This window comes from Oratosquilla oratoria, chromosome 35, assembly GCF_046742065.1.
Source record: "Oratosquilla oratoria isolate Oo_2021 chromosome 35, ASM4674206v1, whole genome shotgun sequence".
Classification (NCBI taxonomy): Eukaryota; Metazoa; Arthropoda; class Malacostraca; order Stomatopoda; family Squillidae; genus Oratosquilla; species Oratosquilla oratoria.
Window position 1 is genome coordinate 1,822,079 of NC_134811.1, and position 24,971 is coordinate 1,847,049.

The 24,971-nt window shown below is 43.3% G+C and overlaps 23 non-coding genes across 23 annotated transcripts; all 23 read right to left on the minus strand.

The window, feature by feature from the left end:
- Positions 1-251: 251 nt before the first annotated feature.
- Positions 252-333, minus strand: TRNAL-AAG (transfer RNA leucine (anticodon AAG)). Its single transcript has one exon. It is a non-coding gene; the product is annotated as a tRNA-Leu (tRNA).
- A 490-nt stretch (positions 334-823) lies between these two features.
- Positions 824-905, minus strand: TRNAL-AAG (transfer RNA leucine (anticodon AAG)). The gene has a single exon. It is a non-coding gene; the product is annotated as a tRNA-Leu (tRNA).
- A 1,089-nt stretch (positions 906-1,994) lies between these two features.
- TRNAL-AAG (transfer RNA leucine (anticodon AAG)) lies at positions 1,995-2,076 on the minus strand. Its single transcript has one exon. It is a non-coding gene; the product is annotated as a tRNA-Leu (tRNA).
- Positions 2,077-3,225: 1,149 nt separating this feature from the next.
- Positions 3,226-3,307, minus strand: TRNAL-AAG (transfer RNA leucine (anticodon AAG)). The gene has a single exon. It is a non-coding gene; the product is annotated as a tRNA-Leu (tRNA).
- A 1,123-nt stretch (positions 3,308-4,430) lies between these two features.
- On the minus strand, positions 4,431-4,512 carry TRNAL-AAG (transfer RNA leucine (anticodon AAG)). Its single transcript has one exon. It is a non-coding gene; the product is annotated as a tRNA-Leu (tRNA).
- A 1,118-nt stretch (positions 4,513-5,630) lies between these two features.
- TRNAL-AAG (transfer RNA leucine (anticodon AAG)) lies at positions 5,631-5,712 on the minus strand. Its single transcript has one exon. It is a non-coding gene; the product is annotated as a tRNA-Leu (tRNA).
- Positions 5,713-6,844: 1,132 nt separating this feature from the next.
- TRNAL-AAG (transfer RNA leucine (anticodon AAG)) lies at positions 6,845-6,926 on the minus strand. Its single transcript has one exon. It is a non-coding gene; the product is annotated as a tRNA-Leu (tRNA).
- A 579-nt stretch (positions 6,927-7,505) lies between these two features.
- TRNAL-AAG (transfer RNA leucine (anticodon AAG)) lies at positions 7,506-7,587 on the minus strand. The gene has a single exon. It is a non-coding gene; the product is annotated as a tRNA-Leu (tRNA).
- Positions 7,588-8,691: 1,104 nt separating this feature from the next.
- On the minus strand, positions 8,692-8,773 carry TRNAL-AAG (transfer RNA leucine (anticodon AAG)). The gene has a single exon. It is a non-coding gene; the product is annotated as a tRNA-Leu (tRNA).
- Positions 8,774-9,322: 549 nt separating this feature from the next.
- TRNAL-AAG (transfer RNA leucine (anticodon AAG)) lies at positions 9,323-9,404 on the minus strand. Its single transcript has one exon. It is a non-coding gene; the product is annotated as a tRNA-Leu (tRNA).
- Positions 9,405-10,282: 878 nt separating this feature from the next.
- TRNAL-AAG (transfer RNA leucine (anticodon AAG)) lies at positions 10,283-10,364 on the minus strand. The gene has a single exon. It is a non-coding gene; the product is annotated as a tRNA-Leu (tRNA).
- Positions 10,365-10,892: 528 nt separating this feature from the next.
- On the minus strand, positions 10,893-10,974 carry TRNAL-UAG (transfer RNA leucine (anticodon UAG)). Its single transcript has one exon. It is a non-coding gene; the product is annotated as a tRNA-Leu (tRNA).
- Positions 10,975-11,576: 602 nt separating this feature from the next.
- TRNAL-AAG (transfer RNA leucine (anticodon AAG)) lies at positions 11,577-11,658 on the minus strand. The gene has a single exon. It is a non-coding gene; the product is annotated as a tRNA-Leu (tRNA).
- Positions 11,659-12,188: 530 nt separating this feature from the next.
- TRNAL-UAG (transfer RNA leucine (anticodon UAG)) lies at positions 12,189-12,270 on the minus strand. The gene has a single exon. It is a non-coding gene; the product is annotated as a tRNA-Leu (tRNA).
- A 560-nt stretch (positions 12,271-12,830) lies between these two features.
- On the minus strand, positions 12,831-12,912 carry TRNAL-AAG (transfer RNA leucine (anticodon AAG)). The gene has a single exon. It is a non-coding gene; the product is annotated as a tRNA-Leu (tRNA).
- Positions 12,913-13,440: 528 nt separating this feature from the next.
- TRNAL-UAG (transfer RNA leucine (anticodon UAG)) lies at positions 13,441-13,522 on the minus strand. Its single transcript has one exon. It is a non-coding gene; the product is annotated as a tRNA-Leu (tRNA).
- A 560-nt stretch (positions 13,523-14,082) lies between these two features.
- TRNAL-AAG (transfer RNA leucine (anticodon AAG)) lies at positions 14,083-14,164 on the minus strand. Its single transcript has one exon. It is a non-coding gene; the product is annotated as a tRNA-Leu (tRNA).
- Positions 14,165-14,680: 516 nt separating this feature from the next.
- TRNAL-UAG (transfer RNA leucine (anticodon UAG)) lies at positions 14,681-14,762 on the minus strand. Its single transcript has one exon. It is a non-coding gene; the product is annotated as a tRNA-Leu (tRNA).
- A 563-nt stretch (positions 14,763-15,325) lies between these two features.
- On the minus strand, positions 15,326-15,407 carry TRNAL-AAG (transfer RNA leucine (anticodon AAG)). The gene has a single exon. It is a non-coding gene; the product is annotated as a tRNA-Leu (tRNA).
- A 529-nt stretch (positions 15,408-15,936) lies between these two features.
- Positions 15,937-16,018, minus strand: TRNAL-UAG (transfer RNA leucine (anticodon UAG)). Its single transcript has one exon. It is a non-coding gene; the product is annotated as a tRNA-Leu (tRNA).
- A 1,170-nt stretch (positions 16,019-17,188) lies between these two features.
- TRNAL-AAG (transfer RNA leucine (anticodon AAG)) lies at positions 17,189-17,270 on the minus strand. The gene has a single exon. It is a non-coding gene; the product is annotated as a tRNA-Leu (tRNA).
- A 450-nt stretch (positions 17,271-17,720) lies between these two features.
- Positions 17,721-17,802, minus strand: TRNAL-UAG (transfer RNA leucine (anticodon UAG)). Its single transcript has one exon. It is a non-coding gene; the product is annotated as a tRNA-Leu (tRNA).
- Positions 17,803-22,870: 5,068 nt separating this feature from the next.
- TRNAL-AAG (transfer RNA leucine (anticodon AAG)) lies at positions 22,871-22,952 on the minus strand. Its single transcript has one exon. It is a non-coding gene; the product is annotated as a tRNA-Leu (tRNA).
- Positions 22,953-24,971: the final 2,019 nt, after the last annotated feature.

Below are 24,971 nucleotides of genomic sequence, written 5' to 3' on the forward strand. Positions count from 1 at the left end.
TTTAGGTAATGATAATTACTACTGGCTAAATAAAGAAAATTGTGTGATTATAGTAAAGGAATGGGGTTACTAAACGCTGATAATTATCACTGGAGAAGGTGGTGGACGGGGAGCAACGTCAGTAGAGGAGAAAGCAGGACCCCGGACACGGAGGCGGGTCGCGTTGAGCGAGCTTGCTGACCACACTCTAGTTTTTTGTTGTTGGCGTCTGCTCTGGCACTCCCGTGCCCACACAGAACCTTGAAAAGCCTTGGCAGCGGTGGGATTCGAACCCACGCCTCCGAAGAGACTGGTGCCTTAAACCAGCGCCTTAGACCGCTCGGCCACGCTACCGCTGACTTTGAGTGATATTGTACTCGTATTCTATAAAGAAACAGAGGAAAAAATATTGCATGAATAATGTGACCCCACATATGTCAGTGCATATATGAGGAGGTCCAAAATGGATTAAATAGATAGGATTAAGGGGGTTTGATACAAGGGTAATGTCTGTCGAGCAGGTAAAGGAGTGGGCAAGAGATAAGTGTGGCTGAAGAGTGCTTGAGAATGGATGATAAACAGATACGGCATAAAGTGGTTTCTCCTTGTTTGGACTACAACTTCTCGAGTGGATGAGGTGGTAGAGTCGCCATGTAATGAATCAGTGGGGATAAACCAGCCTCGGTTGTCGGACTTTTCTGACTGAAAAAGAAATGGAAGTGGGTCGGGTGAAGAGCGGATGTATACCATGGCTTGGCTACCCTCCACCTCGTAAGGGGAAAGGGCGCTTTGCTATGGACACTAGTTAGTAGTTTCATCCGTGTCCACGCGTAATCAAATACCTTGGCAGCGGTGGGATTCGAACCCACGCCTCCGAAGAGACTGGTGCCTTAAACCAGCGCCTTAGACCGCTCGGCCACGCTACCGTTGGTATTATCGTGATATTGTACTGATATTGTGTAAAAAAGAATCAGAGGAAATGTTTTACTGCATAGATAGTGTGACTCCAACATATATATGTGTATATGAAAGGAAGGGCGAAAATGGGTTAGGTGGATGGGATAAAGGGACTGTGATATAAGGGGAATGTCTGTCGAGCAGGGAGAGGAGTGGGTAAGAGATAAGTGTGGCTGAAGAGTGCTTGAGAAAGGATGATAAACTGATACGGCACAAAGTGGTTTCTTCTTGTTTGGTCTACAACTTCTCAAGTGGATGAGGTGGGAGGGTCGCCATGTAATGAATCAGTGGGGATAAACCAGCGTCGGTTGTCGGACTTTTCTGCGGAGGTGTTGTCCCTTGCTGAATTGCTCAGCACCCGAGCAGTAAATTAAAATAGAAGGGACAACAAAAAGACGATGGATAGATCTATGCCTTGGCCAGGCCAACCCTCCTAGTAAGAAATGAAATATCATGGGATTCGAACCCACGCCTCCGAAGAGACTGATACCTTAAACCAGCACCTTAGACCGCCTGGCCACGTTACTGCCATAAATGTAAGGATATTGTGTTTATATTTCAGAAAGAAAATACATATGTGTACATATGAGGGAAGACTGAGAATGAGATAGGTTGATATTGTACAGGCTGCCTTTGGTAGAAGGGTCTGTCGGGCAAGAAAATGAAAAGGGCAAAACAAATCCAAGTATGAATGAGAATAGGTGATGAGATAATCCAAGTCGAAGGACATATTTTTTCTCTCTAAATTCAAGCAAGGATAAGAGAGGAAGGTCGCCATTTGATAAAGTGATGTGAATACAACGGCTTCTGTTTTAGGGCTGTCCTATTTAGGTGCTGTGTCTTCTTGCATTGCTTCTGACCTGAGTAGTGAGCTGGGGAGAAGACTGGCCTTTCATTTACAAGGAGCTAAATTAGACTGAAAAAGAAATGGAAGTGGGTCTTGTGAAGGGTGGATGTATACCTTGGCTTGGCTACCCTCCACCTCGTAAGGGGAAAGGGCGATTTGCTGTGGACATTAGTTAGTAGTTTCATCCGTGCCCACGCGTGGCCAAATATCTTGGCAGCGGTGGGATTCGAACCCACGCCTCCGAAGAGACTGGTGCCTTAAACCAGCGCCTTAGACCGCTCGGCCACGCTACCGTTGGTATTATTGTAATATTGTACTGATATGTTGTAAAAAAAAAAATAAGGGGAAATGTTTTTCTACATAATGTGACTCCAACATGTATATGTGTATATGAAAGGAAGGTAAAAAATGGATTAAGTGGCTAGGATAGAGGAGTCTTTGATACAAGAGGAATGTCTGTCGAGTAGGTAAAGGAGTGGGCAAGATATAGGCGGGACTGAAGAGTTTTTAAAAATGAATGATAAACTGACACGGCACAAAGTAATTTTTTTTTTTTTTTTTTTTTTTTTTTGTGGTCTACAACTTCTCGAGTGGATGAGGCGGGAGGGTCGCCATGTAATGAATCAGTGGGGGTAAACCAGCCTCGGTTTTTAGGATTTTCTGTAGAGGTGTTGTGCTTTGCTGAATTGCTCAGCACTCGAGCAGTAAATTGGAGACAGGAGTGACCCTTCATTCATAAAAAGCTAAAATGGAAGGGACAACAAAAAGACGATGGATAGATCTATGCCTTGGTCAGGCCAACCCTCCTAGTAAGAAATGACATATCATGGGATTCGAACCCATACCTCCGAAGAGACTGATACCTTATACCAGCGTCTTAGACCGCCTGGCCACGTTACTGCCATAAATGTGGGGATATTGTGTTTATTTTTCAAAAAGAAAATACATATGTGTACATATGAGGGAAGACTGAGAATGAGATAGGTTGATATTGTACAGGCGGCTTTTGGTAGAAGGGTCTGTCGGGCAAGAAAATGAAAAGGCAAAACAAATCTAGGTATGGGTGGAGAGTGGCTGAGAATAGGTGACGAGATAATCCAACTCGGATGATATATTTTTTTCTCTCTAAATTCAAGAGAGAATAAGAGAGGAAGGTCGCCAGTTGATAAAGTGATGTGGATACAACGGCTTCTGCTTTAGGGCTGTCCTATTTAGGTGCTGTGTCTTCTTGCATTGCTTCTGACCTGAGTAGTGAGCTGGGGGAGAAGACTGACCTTTCATTTACAAGGAGCTAAATTAGACTGAAAAAGAAATGGAAGTGGGTCTTGTGAAGGGTGGATGTATACCTTGGCTAGGCTACCCTTCCCCTCGTAAGGGGAAAGGGCGCCTTACTATGGACATTAGTTAGTAGTTTCATCCGTACCCAACGTAATCAAATATCTTGGCAGCGGTGGGATTCGAACCCACGCCTCCGAAGAGACTGGTGCCTTAAACCAGCGCCTTAGACCGCTCGGCCACGCTACCGTTGGTATTATTGTGATATTGTACTGATATTGTGTAAAAGAATAAGAGGAAATGTTTTACTGCGTAAATAGTGTGACTCTAACATATATATCTGTATATAAAAGGAAGGTCGAAAATAAATTAGGTGGATGGGATGAAGGGGACTGTAATGCAAGGGGAATGTCTGTCGAGCAGGGAAAGGAGTGGGTAAGAGATATGTGTGACTGAAGAGTGCTTGAGAATGGATGATAAACTGATACGGCACAAAGTGGTTTCTTCTCGTTTGGTTTACAACTTCTCGAGTGGATGAGGTGGGAGGGTCACCATGTAATGAATCAGTGGGGATAAACCAACCTCAGTTGTCGGACTTTTCTGCGGAGGTGTTGTGCCTTGCTGAATTGCTCAGCACCCGAGCAGTAAATTGGAGACAGGAATGATCTCTCATTGATAAAGAGCTAAAATAGAAAGGACAACAAAAAGACGATGGATAGATCTATGCCTCGGCCAGGCCAACCCTCCTAGAAAGAAATGAAATATCATGGGATTCGAACCCACGCCTCCGAAGAGACTGATACCTTAAACCAGCACCTTAGACCGCCTAGCCACGTTACTGCCATAAATGTAAGAATCTTGTGTTTATATTTAAAAAAGAAAATATATATATGTGTACATATGAGGGGAGACTGAGAATGAGATAGGTTGATATTGTACAGGCGGGCTTTGGTAGAAGGGTCTGTCGGGCAAGAAAATGAAAAGGCAAAACAAATCCAAGTATGAATGAGAATAGGTGATGAGATAATCCAACTCGAAGGACATATTTTTTCTCTCTAAATTGAAGAGAGAATAAGAGAGGAAGGTCGCCATTTGATAAAGTGATGTGAATACAACGGCTTCTGCTTTAGGGCTATCCTATTAAGGTGCTGTGTCTTCTTGCATTGCTTCTGACCTGAGTAGTGAGATGGGGAGAAGACTGGCCTTTCATTTACAAGGAGCTAAATTAGACTGAAAAAGAAATGGAAGTGGGTCTTGTGAAGGGTGGATGTATACCTTGGCTAGGCTACCCTCCCCCTCGTAAGGGGAAAGGGCGCTTTGCTGTGGACATTAGTTAGTAGTTTCATCCGTGCCCACGCGTAATCAAATATCTTGGCAGCGGTGGGATTCGAACCCACGCCTCCGAAGAGACTGGTGCCTTAAACCAGCGCCTTAGACCGCTCGGCCACGCTACCGTTGATATAATTGTGATATCGTACTGATATTGTGTAAAACAAATAAGGGAAAATGTTTTTCTACATAATGTGACTCCAACATGTATATGTGTATATGAAAAGAAGTTAAAAAATGGATTAAGTGGATGGGATAGAGAAGTCTTTGATACATGAGGAATGTCTGTCGAGTAGGTAAAAGAGTGGGCAAGATATAGGCGGGACTGAAGAGTTTTTGAAAATGAAGGATAAACTGACACGGCACAAAGTAGTTTCTTCTTGTTTGGTCTACAACTTCTCGGTTGGATGAGGCGGGAGGGTCGCCATGTAATGAATCAGTGGGGGTAAATCAGCCACGGTTTTTAGGATTTTCTGAAGAGGTGTAGTGCCTTGCTGAATTGCACAGCACTTGAGCAGTAAATTGGAGACAGGAGTGACCCTTCATTCATAAAAAGCTAAAATGGAAGGGACAACAAAAAGACGTTGAATAGATCTATGCCTTGGCCAGGCCAACCCTCCTAGTAAGAAATGAAATATCATGGGATTCGAACCCACGCCTCCGAAGAGACTGATACCTTAAACCATCGTCTTAGACCGCCTGGCCACGTTACTGTCATAAATGTAAGGATCTTGTGTTTATATTTCAAAAAGAAGATAGATATGTGCACATATGAGGGAAGACTGAGAATGAGATAGGTTGATATTGTACATCCGGCTTTTGGTAGAAGGGTCTCTCGGGCAAGAAAATGAAAAGGCAAAACAAATCCAAGTATGAATGAGAATAGGTGATGAGATAATCCAACTTCAAGGACATATTTTTTCTCTCTAAATTCAAGAGAGAATAAGAGAGGAAGGTCGCCATTTGATAAAGTGATGTGAATACAACGGCTTCTGTTTTAGGGCTGTCCTATTTAGGTGCTGTGTCTTCTTGCATTGCTTCTGACCTGAGTAGTGAGATGGGGAGAAGACTGGCCTTTCATTTACAAGGAGCTAAATTAGACTGAAAAAGAAATGGAAGTGGGTCTTGTGAAAGGTGGATGTATACCATGGCTAGGCTACCCTCCCCCTCGTAAGGGGAAAGGGCGCTTTGCTGTGGACATTAGTTAGTAGTTTCATCCGTGCCCACGCGTAATCAAATATCTTGGCAGCGGTGGGATTCGAACCCACGCCTCCGAAGAGACTGGTGCCTTAAACCAGCGCCTTAGACCGCTCGGCCACGCTACCGTTGATATCAAAGTGATATTGTACTGATATTGTGTAAAAGAAATATAAGGGGAAATGTTTTACTACATAATGTGACTCCTACATGTATATGTGTATATGAAAGGAAGGTAAAAAATGGATTAAGTGGATGGGATAGAGAAGTCTTTGATACAAGAGGAATGTCTGTCGAGTAGGTAAAAGAGTGGGCAAGATATAGACGGGACTGAAGAGTTTTTGAAAATGAATGATAAACTGACACGGCACAAAGTAGTTTCTTTATTGTTTGGTCTACAACTTCTCGAGTGGATGAGGCGGGAGGGTCGCCATGTAATGAATCAGTGGGGGTAAACCAGCCTCGGTTTTAGGATTTTCTGCGGAGGTGTTGTGCCTTGCTGAATTGCACAGCACCCGAGCAGTAAATTGGAGACAGGAGTGACCCTTCATTCATTAAAAGCTAAAATGGAAGGGAAAACAAAAAGACGTTGGATAGATCTATGCCTTGGCCAGGCCAACCCTCCTAGTAAGAAATGAAATATCATGGGATTCGAACCCACGCCTCCGAAGAGACTGATACCTTAAACCATCGTCTTAGACCGCCTGGCCACGTTACTGCCATAAATGTAAGGAAATTGTGTTTATATTTCAAAAAGAAGATAGATATGTGCACATATGAGGGAAGACTGAGAATGAGATAGGTTGATATTGTACATGCGGCTTTTGGTAGAAGGGTCTCTCGGGCAAGAAAATGGAAAGGCAAAGCAAATCTAAGTATGGGTGGAGAGTGGCTGAGAATAGGTGATGAGATAATCCAACTCGAAGGATATATTTTTTCTCTCTAAATTCAAGAGAGAATAAGAGAGGAAGATCGCCATTTGATAAAGTGATGTGAATACAACGGCTTCTGCTTTAGAGCTGTCCTATTTAGATGCTGTGTCTTCTTGCATTGCTTCTGACCTGAGTAGTAAGCTGGGGGAGAAGAATGGCCTTTCATTTACAAGGAACTAAATTAGACTGAAAAAGAAATGGAAGTGGGTCGGGTGAAGGGTGGATGTATACCTTGGCTAGGCTACCCTCCCCCTCGTAAGGGGAAAGGGCGCTTTGCTGTGGACATTAGTTAGTAGTTTCATCCGTACCCACACATAGTCAAATATCTTGGCAGCGGTGGGATTCGAACCCACGCCTCCGAAGAGACTGGTGCCTTAAACCAGCGCCTTAGACCGCTCGGCCACGCTACCGTTGATATCAATGTGATATTGTACTGATATTGTGTAAAAAAAAAAAGAAGGGAAAATGTTTACTACATAATGTGCCTCCAACATGTATATGTGTATATGAAAGGAAGGTAAAAAATGGATTAAGTGGATGGGATAGAGAAGTCTTTGATACAAGAGGAATGTCTGTCGAGTAGGTAAAAGAGTGGGCAAGATATAGGCAGGACTGAAGAGTTTTTGAAAATGAATGATAAACTGACACGGCACAAAGTAGTTTCTTCTTGTTTGGTCTACAACTTCTCGAGTGGATGAGGCGTGAGGGTCGCCATGTAATGAATCAGTGGGGGTAAACCAGCTTCGGTTTTTAGGATTTTCTGCAGAGGTGTTGTGCCTTGCTGAATTGCACAGCACTCGAGCAGTAAATTGGAGACAGGAGTGACCCTTCATTCATAAAAAGCTAAAATGGAAGGGAAAACAAAAAGACGTTGGATAGATCTATGCCTTGGCCATGGTTTGGCTACCCTCCCCCTCGTAAGGGGAAAAGGCGCCTTACTATGGACATTAGTTAGTAGTTTCATCCGTACCCAACGTAATCAAATATCTTGGCAGCGGTGGGATTCGAACCCACGCCTCCGAAGAGACTGGTGCCTTAAACCAGCGCCTTAGACCGCTCGGCCACGCTACCGCTGTATATTGGTATTATACTGTATATTGGGGAAATGTTTTACTACATAGTGTGACTCCAACATGTATATGTGTATATGAAAGGAAGGTCAAAAATGGATTAAGTGGATGGGATAGAGGAATCTTTGATACAAGAGGAATGTCTGTTGAGTAGGTAAAAGAGTGGGCAAGATATAGGCGGGACTGAAGAGTTCTTGAGAATGAATGATAAACTGACACGGCACAAAGTGGTTTCTTCTTGTTTGGTCTACAACTTCTCGAGTGGATGAGGCGGGAGAGTCGCCTTGTAATGAATCAGTGGGGATAAACCAGCCTCGGTTGTTAGGATTTTCCGCGGAGGTGTTGTGCCTTGCTGAATTGCACAGCACTCGAGCAGTAAATTGGAGATAGGAGTGATCATTCATAAAGAGCTAAAATAGAAAGGGACAACAAAAGGACGTTGAATAGATCTATGCCTTGGCCAGGCCAACCCTCCTAATAAGGAATAAACCATCATGGGATTCGAACCCATGCCTCCGAATTAATGACACTTTAAACCAGCGCGTTAGACCGCCTGGCCACGTTACTGCCATAAATGTAAGGATCTTGTGTTTATATTTTAAAAAGAAAATATATATGTGCGCATATGAGGAAAGACTGAGAATGGGATAGGTTGACATTGTACAGTCGGCCTTTGGTAGAAGGGTCTGTCGGAAAAAGAAATGAGGAGGCAAAGCAAATCTAAGGATGGGTGGAGGGTGGTTGAGAATAAGTGATGAGATAATCCAACCCGAAGGATATATTTTTTCTCTAAATTCAAGAGAGGATAAGAGAGGAAGGTCGCCACTTGATAAAGTGATGTGGATACAACGGCTTCTGCATTAGGGCTGTCCTGTTTAGGTACTGTGTCTTCTTGCATTGCTTCTGACCTGAGTAGTGAGCTAGGGAGAAGACTGGCCCTTCATTTACAAGGAGCTAAGTTAGACGGAAAAATAAATGGAGGCGGGTCGTGTGAAGGGTGGATCTATATCTTGGCTATGCTACTCTCCACCGCATGAGGGGAAAGGGGGCCTTACTATGGACATTAGTAAGTCATTTCTTCCGTGCCCAACGTAGTCAAATATCTTGGCAGCGGTGGGATTCGAACCCACGCCTCCGAAGAGACTGGTGCCTTAAACCAGCGCCTTAGACCGCTCGGCCACGCTACCGTTGGCAGTACCGTGATATTGTACTGATATTGTGTATAAAAATAAGAGAAAATGTTTTACTACATAGTGTGACTCTAACATATATATGTGTATATGAAAGGAAGGGCGAAAATGGGTTAGGAGGATAGGATAAAGGGGTCTTTGGCAAATACAAGAGGAATGTCTGTCGAGTAGGGAAAGGAGTGGGTAAGAGATGTGCGTGACTGAAGAGTGCTTGAGAATGGATGATAAACTGACACGGCACAAAGTGATTTTTTCTTGTTTGGTCTACAACTTCTCGAGTGGATGAGGCGGGAGGTCGCCATGTAATGAATCAGTGGGGGTAAACCAGCTTCTGTTATCAGGTTTTTCTGAGGATGTGTTGTGCTTTACTGAAATAAACATCACCCGAGTAGTTAAAGGGAGAGTTGGATGACCCTTTATTCACAAGGAATTAAAATAGAACGGACAACCTCCCCCCCCCCCATTTGCTTAGGGAAATGGCGTTTCGGTGAACGGTACATGTATGTTTTGGCAAGGCCAACCCTCCTCGTAAGAAATTAAATATCATGGCAGCGGTGGGATTCGAACCAACGCCTCCGAAGAGACTGGTGCCTTAAACCAGCGCCTTAGACCGCTCGGCCACGCTACCGATAAGAAGTGGAGATTTTTTTTTTTTTTTTTTTTTTTTTTTTAAGAAATAAGGGTAAGACTTTGCTGTATAAACAATATGGCCCACATATACATGTATATAGATGATTTTAAAACCGAAAATAGGATGGGTGGGTTGAAGGCGGCCTTGTGTAGGAGGGGAATGTCTGTCGAGCAGGTAAAGGAGTGGGCAAGAGATAGGTGGTAGTACAACGGCTTCTGCTCTAGGGGCCTTCTGTTTAGGTGCTATGTCTTGCTGCATTGCTTCTGACCTGAGCAGTGAGCTGGGGACAAGATTGAACCTTCATTTCATTTGGAAGTGGGTAGAAACAACTTCGCAAACCGTGTAGTTAATGAATGGAATAAACTTCCTGCACAGGCAGTGCAATGTAATTCAGTGTGTATAGTGTGTATATGAAGGGAAGGTAAAAATAAGTTAAGTAGATTTGATAGAGGGGTCTTTGATACAAGAGGAATGTCTGTCGAGTAGGTAAAAGAGTGGGGGAAAGGTAGGTGTGACTGAAGAATTCTTAAGAATGGAAGATAAATTGATGCGGCACAAAGTGATTTCTTCTTGTATGATTTGTAATTTCTAGAGTGGATGAGGCGGGAGAGTCGCCATGTAATGAATCAGTGGGGGTAAACCAGCTTCGGTTGTCAGTTTTTTTTTCTGCAGAGGTGTTGCCCCTTGATGAAATACACACCACCCGAGTGGTTAAATGGAGACAAGGGTGACCCTTTAATAACAAGGAGTTAAAATAGAAAGGACAGGTTCGCCCCCCCCCCTCCCCCTACCATTTGCTTAGGGAATTGGCGTTTCGGTGAAGGGTGCACGTATGTTTTGGCAAGGCCAACCACCCTCGTAAAAAATAAAATACTTGGCAGCGGTGGGATTCGAACCCACGCCTCCGAAGAGACTGGTGCCTTAAACCAGCGCCTTAGACCGCTCGGCCACGCTACCGCTGATATTATAGTGATATTGTACTGATATTGTGTAAAAAATTAAGAGGAAATAATTTACTGCATAGTATGACTAACATATATATGTGTATATGAAAGGAAGGGCGAAAATGGGTTAGGTGGATGAGATAAAGGGACTGTGATATAAGGGGAATGTCTGTCGAGCAGGGAAAGGAGTGGGCATGAGATAGGCGTGACTGAAGAGTGCTTGAGAACGGATGATAAATTGACATGGCAAAAAGTGATTCCTTCTTTTTTGGTCTACAACTTCTCGAGTGGATGAGGCGGGAGGGTCGCCATGTAATGAATCAGTGGGGGTAAACCAGCTTCGGTTATCAAGCTTTTCTGAGGACGTGTTGTGCTTTGCTGAAATAAACAGCACTCGAGTAGTTAAAGGGAGAGATGGGTGACCCTTTATTCACAAGGAGCTAAAATAGAAGGGACAACCTCCACCTAATAAGGAGAAAGGGCACTTTGTTCTGGGCATTAATGAGTAGTTTCATCCGTGCCCATGCGTAATCAAATATTTTGGCAGCGGTGGGATTCGAACCCACGCCTCCGAAGAGACTGGTGCCTAAAACCAGCGCCTTAGACCACTCGGCCACGCTACCGTTGGTATCATGGTGATATTGTAATTAGATGATTTGTAAAAAGAAAAAAGAAGAGAGAGAGAGAGAGAGAGAGAGAGAGAGAGAAAGAGAGAGAGAGAGAGAGAGAAGGAGGGAGGGGTGATATTTCACTGTATAGATAGTGTGTATATGAAGGGAAGGTAAAAATAAGTTAAGTGGATTTGATAGCGGGGTCTTTGATACAAGAGGAATGTCTGTCGAGTAGGTAAAAGAGTGGGTAAAAGGTAGGTGTGACTGAAGAGTTCTTAAGAATGGAAGATAAATTCATACGGCACAACGTGATTTCTTCTTGTATGATTTGTAATTTCTAGAGTGGATGAGGCGGGAGAGTCGCCATGTGATGAATCAGTGGGGGTAAACCAGCTTCGGTTGTCAGGCATTTCTGCGGAGGCGTTGTCCCTTGATGAAGTACACACCCTCCGAGTGGTTAAATGGAGACAAGGGTGACCATTTAATAACAAGGAGTTGAAATAGAAAGGACACCCTCCTCCTCCCCCTACCATTTGCTTAGGGAATTGGCGTTTCGGTGAAGAGTGCATGTATGTTTTGGCAAGGCCAACCCCCCTCGTAAGAAATATAATACTTGGCAGCGGTGGGATTCGAACCCACGCCTCCGAAGAGACTGGTGCCTTAAACCAGCGCCTTAGACCGCTCGGCCACGCTACCATCGATACTTTTGTGATATTGTACTGATATTGTGTAAAAAATTAAGAGAAAATGATTTACTGCATAGTGTGACTCTAACATATATATGTGTATATGAAAGGAAGGGCGAAAATGGGTTAGGTGGATAGGATAAAGGGACTGTTATATAAGGGGAATGTCTGTCGAGCAGGGAAAGGAGTGGGCAAGAGATAGGCGTGACTGAAGAGTGCTTGAGAACGGATGATAAACTGACATGGCACAAAGTGATTCCTTCTTTTTTGGTCTACAACTTCTCGAGTGGATGAGGCGGGAGGGTCGCCATGTAATGAATCAGTGGGGGTAAACCAGCTTCGGTTATCAGGCTTTTCTGAAGATGTATTGTGCTTTGCTGAAATAAACAGCACTCGAGTAGTTAAAGGGAGAGATGGGTGACCCTTTATTCACAAGGAGCTAAAATAGAATGGACATCCTCCACCTCATAAGGAGAAAGAGCACTTTGTTCTGGGCATTAATGAGTAGTTTCATCCGTGCCCATGCGTAATCAAATAACTTGGCAGCGGTGGGATTCGAACCCACGCCTCCGAAGAGACTGGTGCCTAAAACCAGCGCCTTAGACCACTCGGCCACGCTACCGTTGGTATAATTGTAATATTGTAATTACATGATTTGTAAAAAGAAAAAAGAAGAGAGAGAGAGAGAGAGGGAGGGGTGATATTCCACTGTATAGATAGTGTGTGTATGAAGGGAAGGTAAAAATAAGTTAAGTGGATTTGATAGCGGGGTCTTTGATACAAGAGGAATGTCTGTCGAGTAGGTAAAAGAGTGGGTAAAAGGTAGGTGTGACTGAAGAATTCTTAAGAATGGAAGATAAATTGATACGGCACAACGTGATTTCTTCTTGTATGATTTGTAATTTCTAGAGTGGATGAGGTGGGAGAGTCGCCATGTAATGAATCAGTGGGGGTAAACCAGCTTCGGTTGTCAGGCATTTATGCGTAGGCGTTGTCCCTTGATGAAGTACACACCCTCCGAGTGGCTAAATGGAGACAAGAGTGACCATTTAATAACAAGAAGTTGAAATAGAAAGGACACCCTCTGCCTCCCCCTACCATTTGCCTAGGGATTTGGCGTTTCGGTGAAGAGTGCATGTATGTTTTGGCAAGGCCAACCCCCCTCGTAAGAAATAACATACTTGGCAGCGGTGGGATTCGAACCCACGCCTCCGAAGAGACTGGTGCCTTAAACCAGCGCCTTAGACCGCTCGGCCACGCTACCGTTGATACTTTTGTGATATTGTACTGATATTGTGTAAAAAATCAAGAGGAAATGTTTTACTGTATAGTGTGACTAACATATATATGTGTATATGAAAGGAAGCGCGAAAATGGGTTAGGTGGATGAGATAAAGGGACTGTTATATAAGGGGAATGTCTGTCGAGCAGGGAAAGGAGTGGGCAAGAGATAGGCGTGACTGAAGAGTGCTTGAGAAGGGATGATAAACTGACGTGGCACAAATTGATTCCTTCTTGTTTGGTCTACAACTTCTCGAGTGGATGAGGCTGGAGGGTCGCCATGTAATGAATCAGTGGGGGTAAACCAGCTTCGGTTATCAGGCTTTTCTGAGGATGTGTTGTAGTTTGCTGAAATAAACAGCACTCGAGTAGTTAAAGGGAGAGATGGGTGACCCTTTATTCACAAGGAGCTAAAATAGAAGGGACAACCTCCACCTCATAAGGGGAAAGGGCACTTTGTTCTGGGCATTAATGAGTAGTTTCATCCGTGCCCATGCATAATCAAATGTCTTGGCAGCGGTGGGATTCGAACCCACGCCTCCGAAGAGACTGGTGCCTAAAACCAGCGCCTTAGACCACTCGGCCACGCTACCGTTGGTATGATTGTGATATTGTAATTACATGATTTGTAAAAAGAAAAAAAAAAGTGAGAGAGAGAGAGAGAGAGAGGTGATATTTCACTGTATAGATAGTGTGTATATGAAGGGAAGGTAAAAATAAGCTAAGTAGATTTGATAGCGGGGTCTTTGATACAAGAGGAATGTCTGTCGAGTAGGTAAAAGAGTGGGTAAAAGGTAGGTGTGACTGAAGAATTCTTAAGAATGGAAGATAAATTGATACGGCACAACGTGATTTCTTCTTGTATGATTTGTAATTTCTAGAGTGGATGAGGCGGGAGAGTCGCCATGTAATGAATCAGTGGGGGTAAACAAACTTCGGTTGTTAGGCATTTTTGCGGAGGCGTTGTCCCTTGATGAAGTACACACCCTCCGAGTGGTTAAATGGAGACAAGGGTGACCATTTAATAACAAGGAGTTGAAATAGAAAGGACACCCTCCTCCTCCCCCTACCATTTGCTTAGGGAATTGGCGTTTCGGTGAAGAGTGCATGTATGTTTTGGCAAGGCCAACCCCCTCGTAAGAAATAAAGTACTTGGCAGCGGTGGGATTCGAACCCACGCCTCCGAAGAGACTGGTGCCTTAAACCAGCGCCTTAGACCGCTCGGCCACGCTACCGCTGATTTTATTATGATATTGTACTGATATTGTGTAAAAAATCAAGAGGAAATGTTTTACTGCATAAATAGTGTGACTAACATATATATGTGTATATGAAAGGAAGGGCGAAAATGGGTTAGGTGGATGGGATAAAGGGACTGTCTGCCGAGCAGGGAAAGGAGTGGGCAAGAGATAGGCGTGACTGAAGAGTGCTTGAGAAGGGATGATAAACTGACATGGCAAAAAGTGATTCCTTCTTTTTTGGTCTACAATTTCTCGAGTGGATGAGGCAGGAGGGTCGCCATGTAATGAATCAGTGGGGGTAAACCAGCTTCGGTTATCAGGCTTTTCTTAGGATGTGTTGTGCTTTGCTGAAATAAACACCACCCGAGTAGTTAAAAGGAGAGATGGGTGACCCTTTATTCACAAGGAGCTAAAATAGAAGGGACATCCTCCACCTCATAAGGGGAAAGGGCACTTTGTTCTGGGTATTAATGAGTAGTATCATCCGTGCCCATACATAATCAAATGTCTTGGCAGCGGTGGGATTCGAACCCACGCCTCCGAAGAGACTGGTGCCTAAAACCAGCGCCTTAGACCACTCGGCCACGCTACCATTAATTTAATTGTGACATTGTAATTAGATAATTTGTAAAAAGAAAGAAAGAAAAAAAAAAGAGAGAGAGAGAGAGAGGTGATATTTCACTGTATAGATAGTGTGTATATGAAGGGAAGGTAAAAATAAGTTAAGTAGATTTGAGAGCGGGGTCTTTGATACAAGAGGAATGTCTGTCGAATAGGTAAAAGAGTGGGTAAAAGGTAGGTGTGACTGAAGAATTCTTAAGAATGGAAGATAAATTGATACGGCACAACGTGATTTCTTCTTGTATGATTTGTAATTTCTAGAGTGGATGAGGCGGGAGGGTCGCCATGTAATGAATCAGTGGGGGTAAACCAGCTTCTGTTGTCAGGCATTTCTGCGGAGGCGTTGTCCCTTGATGAAGTACACACCCTCCGAGTGGTTAAATGGAGACAAGGGTGACCATTTGATAACAAGGAGTTGAAATAGAAAGGACACCCTCCTCCTCCCCCTGCCATTTGCTTAGGGAATTGGCGTTTCGGTGAAGAGTGCATGTATGTTTTGGCAAGGCCAACCCCCCTCGTAAGAAATACAATACTTGGCAGCGGTGGGATTCGAACCCACGCCTCCGAAGAGACTGGTGCCTTAAACCAGCGCCTTAGACCGCTCGGCCACGCTACCGCTGATATTATAGTGATATTGTACTGATATTGTGTAAAAAATTAAGAGGAAATGTTTTACTGCATAAATAGTGTGACTAACATATATATGTGTATATGAAAGAAAGGGCGAAAATGGGTTAGGTGGATGCGATAAAGGGACTGTTATATAAGGGGAATGTCTGTCGAGCAGGGAAAGGAGTGGGCAAGAGATAGGCGTGACTGAAGAGTGCTTGAGAAGGGATGATAAACTGACATGGCACAAAGTGATTCCTTGTTTGGTCTACAACTTCTCGAGTGGATGAGGCGGGAGGGTTGCCATGTAATGAATCAGTGGGGGTAAACCAGCTTCGGTTATCAGGCTTTTCTTAGGATGTGTTGTGCTTTGCTGAAATAAACAGCACTCGAGTAGTTAAAGGGAGAGATGGGTGACCCTTTATTCACAAGGAGCTAAAATAGAAGGGACAACCTCCACCTCATAAGGGGAAAGGGCACTTTGTTCTGGGCATTAATGAGTAGTTTCAACCGTGCCCATGCATAATCAAATGTCTTGGCAGCGGTGGGATTCGAACCCACGCCTCCGAAGAGACTGGTGCCTAAAACCAGCGCCTTAGACCACTCGGCCACGCTACCGTTGGTATAATTGTGATATTGTAATTAGATGATTTGTAAAGAGAGAGAGAGAGAGAGAGAGAGAGAGGTGATATTTCACTGTATAGATAGTGTGTATATGAAGAGAAGGTAAAAATAAGTTAAGTGGATTTGATAGAGGGGTCTTTGATACAAGAGGAATGTCTGTCGAGTAGGTAGACGAAAAGGCAAAAGGTAGGTGTGACTGAAGAATTCTTAAGAATGGAAGATAAATTGATATGTTATAACGTGATTTCTTCTTGTATGATCTGTAATTTCTAGAGTGGATGTGGTGGGAGGGTCGCCCTGTAATGAATCAGTGGGGGTAAACCAGCTTCGGTTGTCAGTTTTTTTCTGCGGAGGTGTTGTACCTTCATGAAGTACACCCCACCCGAGTGGTTAAATGGAGACAAAGCCGACCATTTATTCACAAGGAGCTAATATAGAATGGACAGCCCCCTCCCCCCTACCATCTGCTTAGGGAAATTTCGTGTCGGTGAAGGGTGCATGTGTGTTTTGGCAGAAATAAAATACTTGGCAGCGGTGGGATTCGAACCCACGCCTCCGAAGAGACTGGTGCCTTAAACCAGCGCCTTAGACTGCTACGGCCAGGCTACCGTTGATATTATTGTGATATTGTACTGATATTGTGTAAAAAATCAAGAGGAAATGTTTTACTGCATAAATAGTTTGACTCAAACATATATATGTGTATATAAAAGGAAGGGCGAAAATGGGTTAGGTGGATGGGATAAAGGGACTGTGATATATGGGGAATGTCTGTCGAGCAGGGAAAGGAGTGGGCAAGAGATAGGCGTGACTGAAGAGTTCTTGAGAATGGATGATAAACTGACACGGCACAAAGTGGTTTCTTTTTGTTTGGTCTACAACTTCTCAAGTGGATGAGGAGGGAGGGTCGCCATGTAATGAATCAGTGGGGGTAAACAAGCTTCGGTTGTCAGTTTTTTTTCTGCGGAGGTGTTGTTCCTTGCTGAAATACACACCACCCGAGTGGTTAAATGGAGACGAGGGTGACCCCTTAATAACAAGGAGTTAAAATAGAAAGAATACCCTCCTCCTCCCCCTACCATATGCTTAGGGAAATGGCGTTTCGGTGAAGAGTGCATGTATGTTTTGGCAAGGCCAACCCTCTTCATAAGAAATCAAATGTCATGGCAGCGGTGGGATTCGAACCCACGCCTCCGAAGAGACTGGTGCCTTAAACCAGCGCCTTAGACAGCTCGGCCACTCTACCAATAGCAAGTTAAGAATATTGTGTTTGTATTCTGAAAAGAAATAAGGGCAAGCCTTTGCTGTATGAACAATATGACCCAAAAATACATGTGTATAGATGAGTGTAAAACCGAAAATAAGATGTTTGGATTGAAGGCGGCCTTGGGTAGGAAGGAAATGTCTGTCGAGCAGGTAAAGGAGAGGGCAAATGATAGGTGGTGGTACAGCGGCTTCGGCTATAGGGCCCTTCTGTTTAGGTGCTATGTCTTGCTGCATTGCTTCTGACCTGAGCAATGAGCTAGGGACAAGATTGACACTTTATTTACTAGGAGCTGATTTAGACGGAAAAAGAAAGGGAGGTGGGTCGGGTTCAGGTCTACATCGCCTAGGCTACCCTCCACCTCTAAGGTGAAAGGGCGCTTTGATATGGACATTAGAAATTTCATCCATGCCCACACGAAATGAAATAACTTGGTAGCGGTGGGATTCGAACCCACGCCTCCGAAGAGACTGGTGCCTAAAACCAGCGCCTTAGACCGCTCGGCCACGCTACCGCTGAGAGATACGTGATATTGTACTTATTTCATGTGTTAAAAGGAACAAAGAGAACGATTTTGTTCCCTAAATAATTTGACCCCTACTTATATATGTTAAAGGGAAGGTCAAAATGGGTTATTTAGATGGAATGAAAATGGTGTTTGACAAAAGAGGAATGTCTATCGAGTAGGTAAATGAGTGGTCAAAATATAGGTATGGTGAAGAGTACAAAATGAATTCTTATTACTTAATATACAATATCTCGGGTAGACAAGGCGGGAGGGTCGCCATGTAATGAATCAGTGGGGGTAAACCAGCTTTGGTTGTTAGGCTTTTCTGCGAAGGTGTTATACCTTGCTGAATTGCACAGCATCCGTATAATAAATTGGAGACAGGGGTAACAGGAGGCAAAATAGAAGGGATAACAATTGCATGACCTTAGCCAGGCCAACAATTCTTGCAAGAAATAGAATACCATGGCAGCGGTGAAATTCGAACCCACGCCTCCGAAGAGACGGGTGCCTAACCAGCGCCTTAGACTGCTCGGCCAAGCTACGGCTGCAATTAAAGAATTGTGTTGATATTCTAAATATTAATTAACGAAAACACTTTATAGATATTATGTCCCCTCCCATATAAATGTGTATATATGAGAGGAAGACCAGAAGTGGGATGAATGGAAGGAGTAAAGGTTGTCTTTGGTACAAGGAGAATGTCTGTTGAGCAAGGAGATGAGAAGGCAATAGATAACTGTGAATGGAAAGTACTTGAGAATGGATGATCAGTTGACGCGACCCGCATGGATTTCTTTCTATCTGCTCTCTGGATGTGCTGTGCCTTACTGCATTACTTCTGACCAGAGCAGTGAGCTATGGTCAAGGGTGATGCTTCATTCACAAAGATATAATATAGAAGGGAATACAAATGAAAGTTGGATCGGTGAATGGTGTAGATATGCAATGACTAGGTCGTCTCCTGCCTCATAAGGGGGAAGGACACTTTCGATACACACATACACACACACACACACACACACACACACACACACACACACACACACACACACACACACACACACACACACACACACACACAATGCATCTTTCTTCATACCAAATAATTATTCCCCCTTATAAGGGAATTAGGCAGACAATGCACGCACCCACTCCAAGTCATCCCATTCCCATCTGTCGTCTAATTCTTTTCCTTAGATCTTTGCTTCTCGTGGTGAAGACTTTTCCGTCCCTCACTATACACGTCACCTCCACCCCTTCTCGCAAATCTGCCTTACCACAAAAAATTATCAAAACACCCTCTACCTTGCCTAAACATATACTGTTTTTCAATTACTCCCTCTGTTCCTCTTCAAATTCTTTCAATTAGCACCCTCCTATACGCCATTCTGAGTACCTTCAACAAGCTGATCCTTCTAAAATGATTACATTCACATTTGTACCCCTTTTCATTTGCAAACTGGAACTATACAGGCAGTCTTCCGGCGCACTCTCCTCCATAAGGCACACATCAAACAAGCTCACTAGTCAGTCCACTATAACCATTCTTCCTTTGGTCAGAGACTACGCTTGATACCCATCCAACCCAGGCGCCTTACCAGCTTTCATAATGTTCAATGTCCCTTATACCTCATCCTTTCCTATATCCCTGTTATTTTCCCCTCCCATGAAATTCATTTCACTAGTTTCTACCATTGTCACAACCAGTCCCTCTCGATCCTCCTCCACATTCAACAACTTTCTGAAATACTCTACCCATCTTCCCCTTACCGCCTTCACTTCCATTTGCATCTGTCCATTTGCAACTTTTACCTTTTCCTCTCTGCTTGACTCATCCCCATCAATCCAAAACATCTTTATTCTTAAAAAAAAAAAAAAAAAAAATCCTTCCCCATTTTACATTCGATTTCCTTTTTGCCTCTCACCTAACATTTTGCTTCTCCTTTGTTCTTCCTTTACCTCTCATTTACTATATATATATATATATATATATATATATATATATATATATATATATATATATGTGTGTGTGTGTGTGTGTGTGTGTGTGTGTGTGTGTGTGTGTGTGTGTGTGTGTGTGTGTCTGTGTGTGTGTATACACCGAGTAACAATGAGCTATGAAGATAGAACACTCTGACATAAAACGTTTCGCTTCATAACGAGGTCGGATGAAAAAGAGTGCTTAAATAATTACTTAAGTGAATCTTAAAACTCTGAACTGTATTACATTCAACTGCCTCGACCGGAAGTTTGTTTCGTTCACTGACAACTCGGTTGTAAAAATTGTTTCTACCAAATTCGATGTTGAATCTACATCTTGAGATCTTGAGGCCATCATATCTTGTCTTGTTAATATTCATTGTAAGATTATGTTAAGTTCTGATGTTATAAATTTGCTATAGATGTTTAAAAACATGTATTAAGTTCCCGTGAGTTTGGAATTCGAGATAATACGTTTTCGTATGGTTTGTTTCTCATATTCGGTTTGAATTTTGTGTGATCTGCCGCTGCCTTCTTTTCAGTCTATTATTGTCTTTAATGAGATGTTGGGACTTCATATTTCAAGTGAGGCCTGACCAGCGTTCTTTATATTCGGTTTTGCACTTGTGACCTCGACAGTCCGTTGACAAGAAATATTTTATTTAAGACAGATGTTAACAGATGACGAACCACATATTCTATTCGTATGCAGGTGTTCATACAGATGCTGCGGGGATTCAGATGTAAAATGTTTCTCTCTATTGTAGACAGATGTTGATCATTTTCGACCCCGGCCACCGTTCTTGATGGGTTTTGAAGACCGAGGGAGGGGAGATGATTCTCTTTGACGTACGTCTTTCAGTGGCACCTTTAACAAGTGTTCATCATTAGTAACTCTGTCGAGGAAGACAGGGAGAGCATGTTCCAGTCAAGGTCTCTATAAGAACAGGACATTTCACTTCAGTAGAGGACCAACGATATAACATGAACAGGTGTGCTAGGTGTCCGTTTGGTTATATAGGTCGACTCATTTCCACTGTTGCATTACATCGTATGACGTAATATCATCAGTTTCCCTTCTGGACTGAAGTGTCCTGTTCTTGTGTAGACTTTGGTTCCAGTCTTCGCGTGGCTCAGCAACAAGGTAGCCTACCTCTGGGTCTCCAACTAAGCGAAATGCCTCATCAGTTGCAGTCAGGTGGGCCGATTGGACATATGTTTGTACATAAGGGAGCATGATTCAGTAGCACTCGTGGGGTCCCGTCAGGTGGTCCTTCTACAGTCACGTCCTCTCAGTTAACCTCTTCTGAGCTCCCGTGACGCATTTGAACCGAGAGAACGAGGATCGGTAGGCGAGAACTGCAGGTGTGATTACTCAACGAGCTGTTCCCTTCCCGCGTGGCGCTCCGTGGGATGACTAACAACGACGCAGACCCACTGTACATATGTGAATCTAGTGAGTAACGTTTTCCTAGAACTAGTGAACGTTTTTTACACCATAAAGTTGTAAAAAATATTTTAAAACTGTAATTAATTTACTAAAAAAAAGGACTTACATATATTTGGATGATATCAACTGTAATCGAATACGGACACTGTGCATATGTGAATTTGATGAACAATGTTTTCGTAGAACTGGTGAATGTCCTTTGTGTTATAGAATCATCATAAAGAAGAACTCTAGAACAAACCACACATTGAGATCAAATGTAAGTTTTCAAAATTATTCTTATAAATACATAGAGCAGGACAGGACTCGTGGTAATGGAATTAAATTGGACAAGTTTAGGTTTAAGAAGGAAATAGACACGAACTGGTTTACCAAAAGTGTGTTTAACGAATGGAAAAGTCTTAGTAACCATGTAGTGAGTGCTGAAGCAATTGGTTATTTTAAGAGAAGATTAAAAAAAAAATCGATAGGAATGACGGATGGTAAGGGACATGGAACTACCTTGTGTAGACCTTATGGCCTCTTGTAGCACCCTCCATTCTTAAACACACACACACACACACACACACACACACACACACACACACACACACACACGCACACACACATATGTATATATATATATATATATATATGCTATGTTATTTAGATATATCTTGCGGCGTTGGCAGTAGGACATCACTTGTGAAGGCAACAGATGGATACTTGAAGTACGATCAAACACTATTTATGGCAGAGTTAGGATGTTTGGTGTTTGGGCAAGGTATTCACTCCAAAAAGAGATCCGAAGAAAAGTTATTGGAAAAAGTCACCGAATTCCGTCCCTTTTCTACCACAGAGAGCATAAGATAAAGCGACGAAGATGTCTGGCATATTAGATAACTTTTGAATATTGTAGCTGTAAATATCAGCCACCTAGTGTATGAGGATGTGACGTAGAATGTCAACAGAGTATCTTCCTAGTTCTAGTGTATAACTGGGCAAATGAAAAGGATATAATTTCATTTTGAGATAGTGATATTCTAAATAATAATGATAATTGCTATTGGTTAGGAGATAAAAAATGATAGATATTGTAGTAAAGGAATGGAATTGTTAAAGGCTGGTAACTACCATTGGAACAACAGAGTATCTTCCTAGTTCAAGTGTATAACTGGGCAAATGAAAAGGATATAATTTTGTTGTCAGAGAAATTGATATTCTGAATGACGATAATAATTGCTATTGGTTAGGAGATGAAAAAGATAGTTATTGTAGTAAAGGAATGGAATTTTTAAACGCTGATAACTGCCACTGTAACAACAGAGTATCTTCCTAGTTCAAGTGTATAACTGGGCAAATGAAAAGGATATAATTTTGTCAGAGAAATTGATATTCTAAGTGACGATAATAATTGCTATTAGTTAGGAGATAAAAATTACAGATATTGTAGTAAAGGAATGGAATTGTTAAACGTTGGTAATTGCCACTAGGAGAGGTAACGGAAAGTGAAATGTGACAGATGGCCAGGCCCCGGACAGGTAGACGGGGAGCGAGGCGGGTCGCGTTGATCGCGCGCGCGGACGGATTCCGGGCTACTTTCTGTTGTTGGCATCTGCGATGGCACTCCCATCCGTGCCCACACACGACCCTCAAAAGCCTTGGCAGCGGTGGGATTCGAACCCACGCCTCCGAAGAGACTGGTGCCTTAAACCAGCGCCTTAGACCGCTCGGCCACGCTACCGCTGAAATTATGTATGAAAACGCCATTATTATATTAAAATATAAGGTCGAATATGTCATCTAGGCATCCTGGAAAATGCATATACACACTGACACCCACCCACACATGCACACAAGCACCCACACCCCACTCACCCCCCCCCACACACACAGCATTACCCATAGATCGGTCATATATGAGCTCTGAGCTCTCTTCCGGGAGGGAAATAGCTGTCGATCACGAGTCCAACACGTGATCCAAGACCATGGTGAATCTCTCTCTCTCTCTCTCTCTCTCTCTCACACACACACACACACACACACACACACACACACACACTTATACATATTCACACACGTACACATACACACATAGACATTGTCAATGACCACAACAGCGTTGACCCAGATCATCTGATTGGCACTCCCCTGACACCACACAGGCCATTGCGATCCTCTGGACGTCTCGGCGCCATTCTCCACTTGGAGAGCTCACCGACCCAGCATCCTATTAAGGACAACACTGAAGGATGCGAATGCAGGCCAGTTCCCTACGGTATAGCTTTATGAAACTCGTCACCTCTTGTGTTGAATCATACCTTTCTATATCATGCATATTCAGACTTTGCCTACCTGGTTAAACTAAAGTGTAAATGCGTTTATGTAATTATCATGTACACATGTACGCATACACACTTACGCACGAACACATATGCACATGCAGATACACAACATGACATGCTCGTGGCACAGTGGTTAGAGTTCCCGGATGCCACTACGGATGTCCGGGTTCGTATTCCGCACAGGGCTGAAATAATTTCAGTATCGCTGCGCTGCGAGTTGTTACTCCAACTCTCGTGGGCAGGGAGTTGGGGTGTGCGTGCGTGTAAGGTTCACAGCATTACCCATAGATCGGTCATATCCGAGCTCTGAGCTCTCTTCCGGGAGGGAAATGTCTGCCGATCACGAGTCCAACACGTGATCCAAGACCATGGTGAATCACATATATATGAATGATATGGCACTTGCGCCCATAAGTGGTACTCTTTATAATGAATTTATTCAAGTGTTTATATCTATACACACTGCTTCTGTTCTGACCAATGAGTAGGTTATGTCGCTGGACCTTCCACAGAGAAATCACCCACACCTCTTCTATTTTGTCTTCTCTTTTTCTGTTCTTGCCGTTTTACTATTTATTTTTCACTCTCTCTCCTCTTCCTTTATATACATCTCTGACTCAGGGAGAGCCCTAGAAGCTCTTTAACAGACAAATCACCCACACCTCTTCTCTTTTTCTGTTCTTACCGTTTTACTCCTCATTTTTCACTCTCTTTCCTCTTCCTTTATATAAATCTCTGACTCAGGGAGAGCCTTAGAAGCTCTTTAACTCTTCTATTCCCGACACCCACTGATCCACAAACTTCATTCGTGTTTTCATCTGAATTTCCTCCTATTTCAAATTGGTGTCTTTTTGCTTGGTGCTATCTCACGCTGGCATTCCCGGCACCAAATGCGCCGACAAGGCAACTCGGAATGCAGTATCGGTCTCGGTGCTTCCGAGGTTCTGTGCTGGAAGGAACACCCAACAAATCATCTGAAGACAATTAGGGCCGTACTTTTAAATCTTTTCGCCAGCCCTAGTGAGCTCTTATTACTGATATAAAATAAAATTTTATTAACTCATTGGCTATACATATGAAAATCACCTGTAGACCTCACAAATAATCCAATAAAACCAGAAAATCTGTAACAAGATCGGATAATTTCTAGTTTCTGTTGTTTGAGAACGTTTGTTAAGGCTACCGAAGGATTTGAAAGTACGGTCCTTAACCTTTATGTTTATCCACAGATCTCCCTCCACCCCCTCCCACCCCACCCCGCCCCACCCCACAACCCCCAGCGTGCTTAGGAGTATGGCATTCTCGTGTCGAAGATAGTTTTCTCATGTCTGATGACAAACCCCTTACCTGCCCTTATGACACTACTCTCACTATGTCCTAGAATTCATTTGAACGTCCTAATTACTCAACCTCTTGCA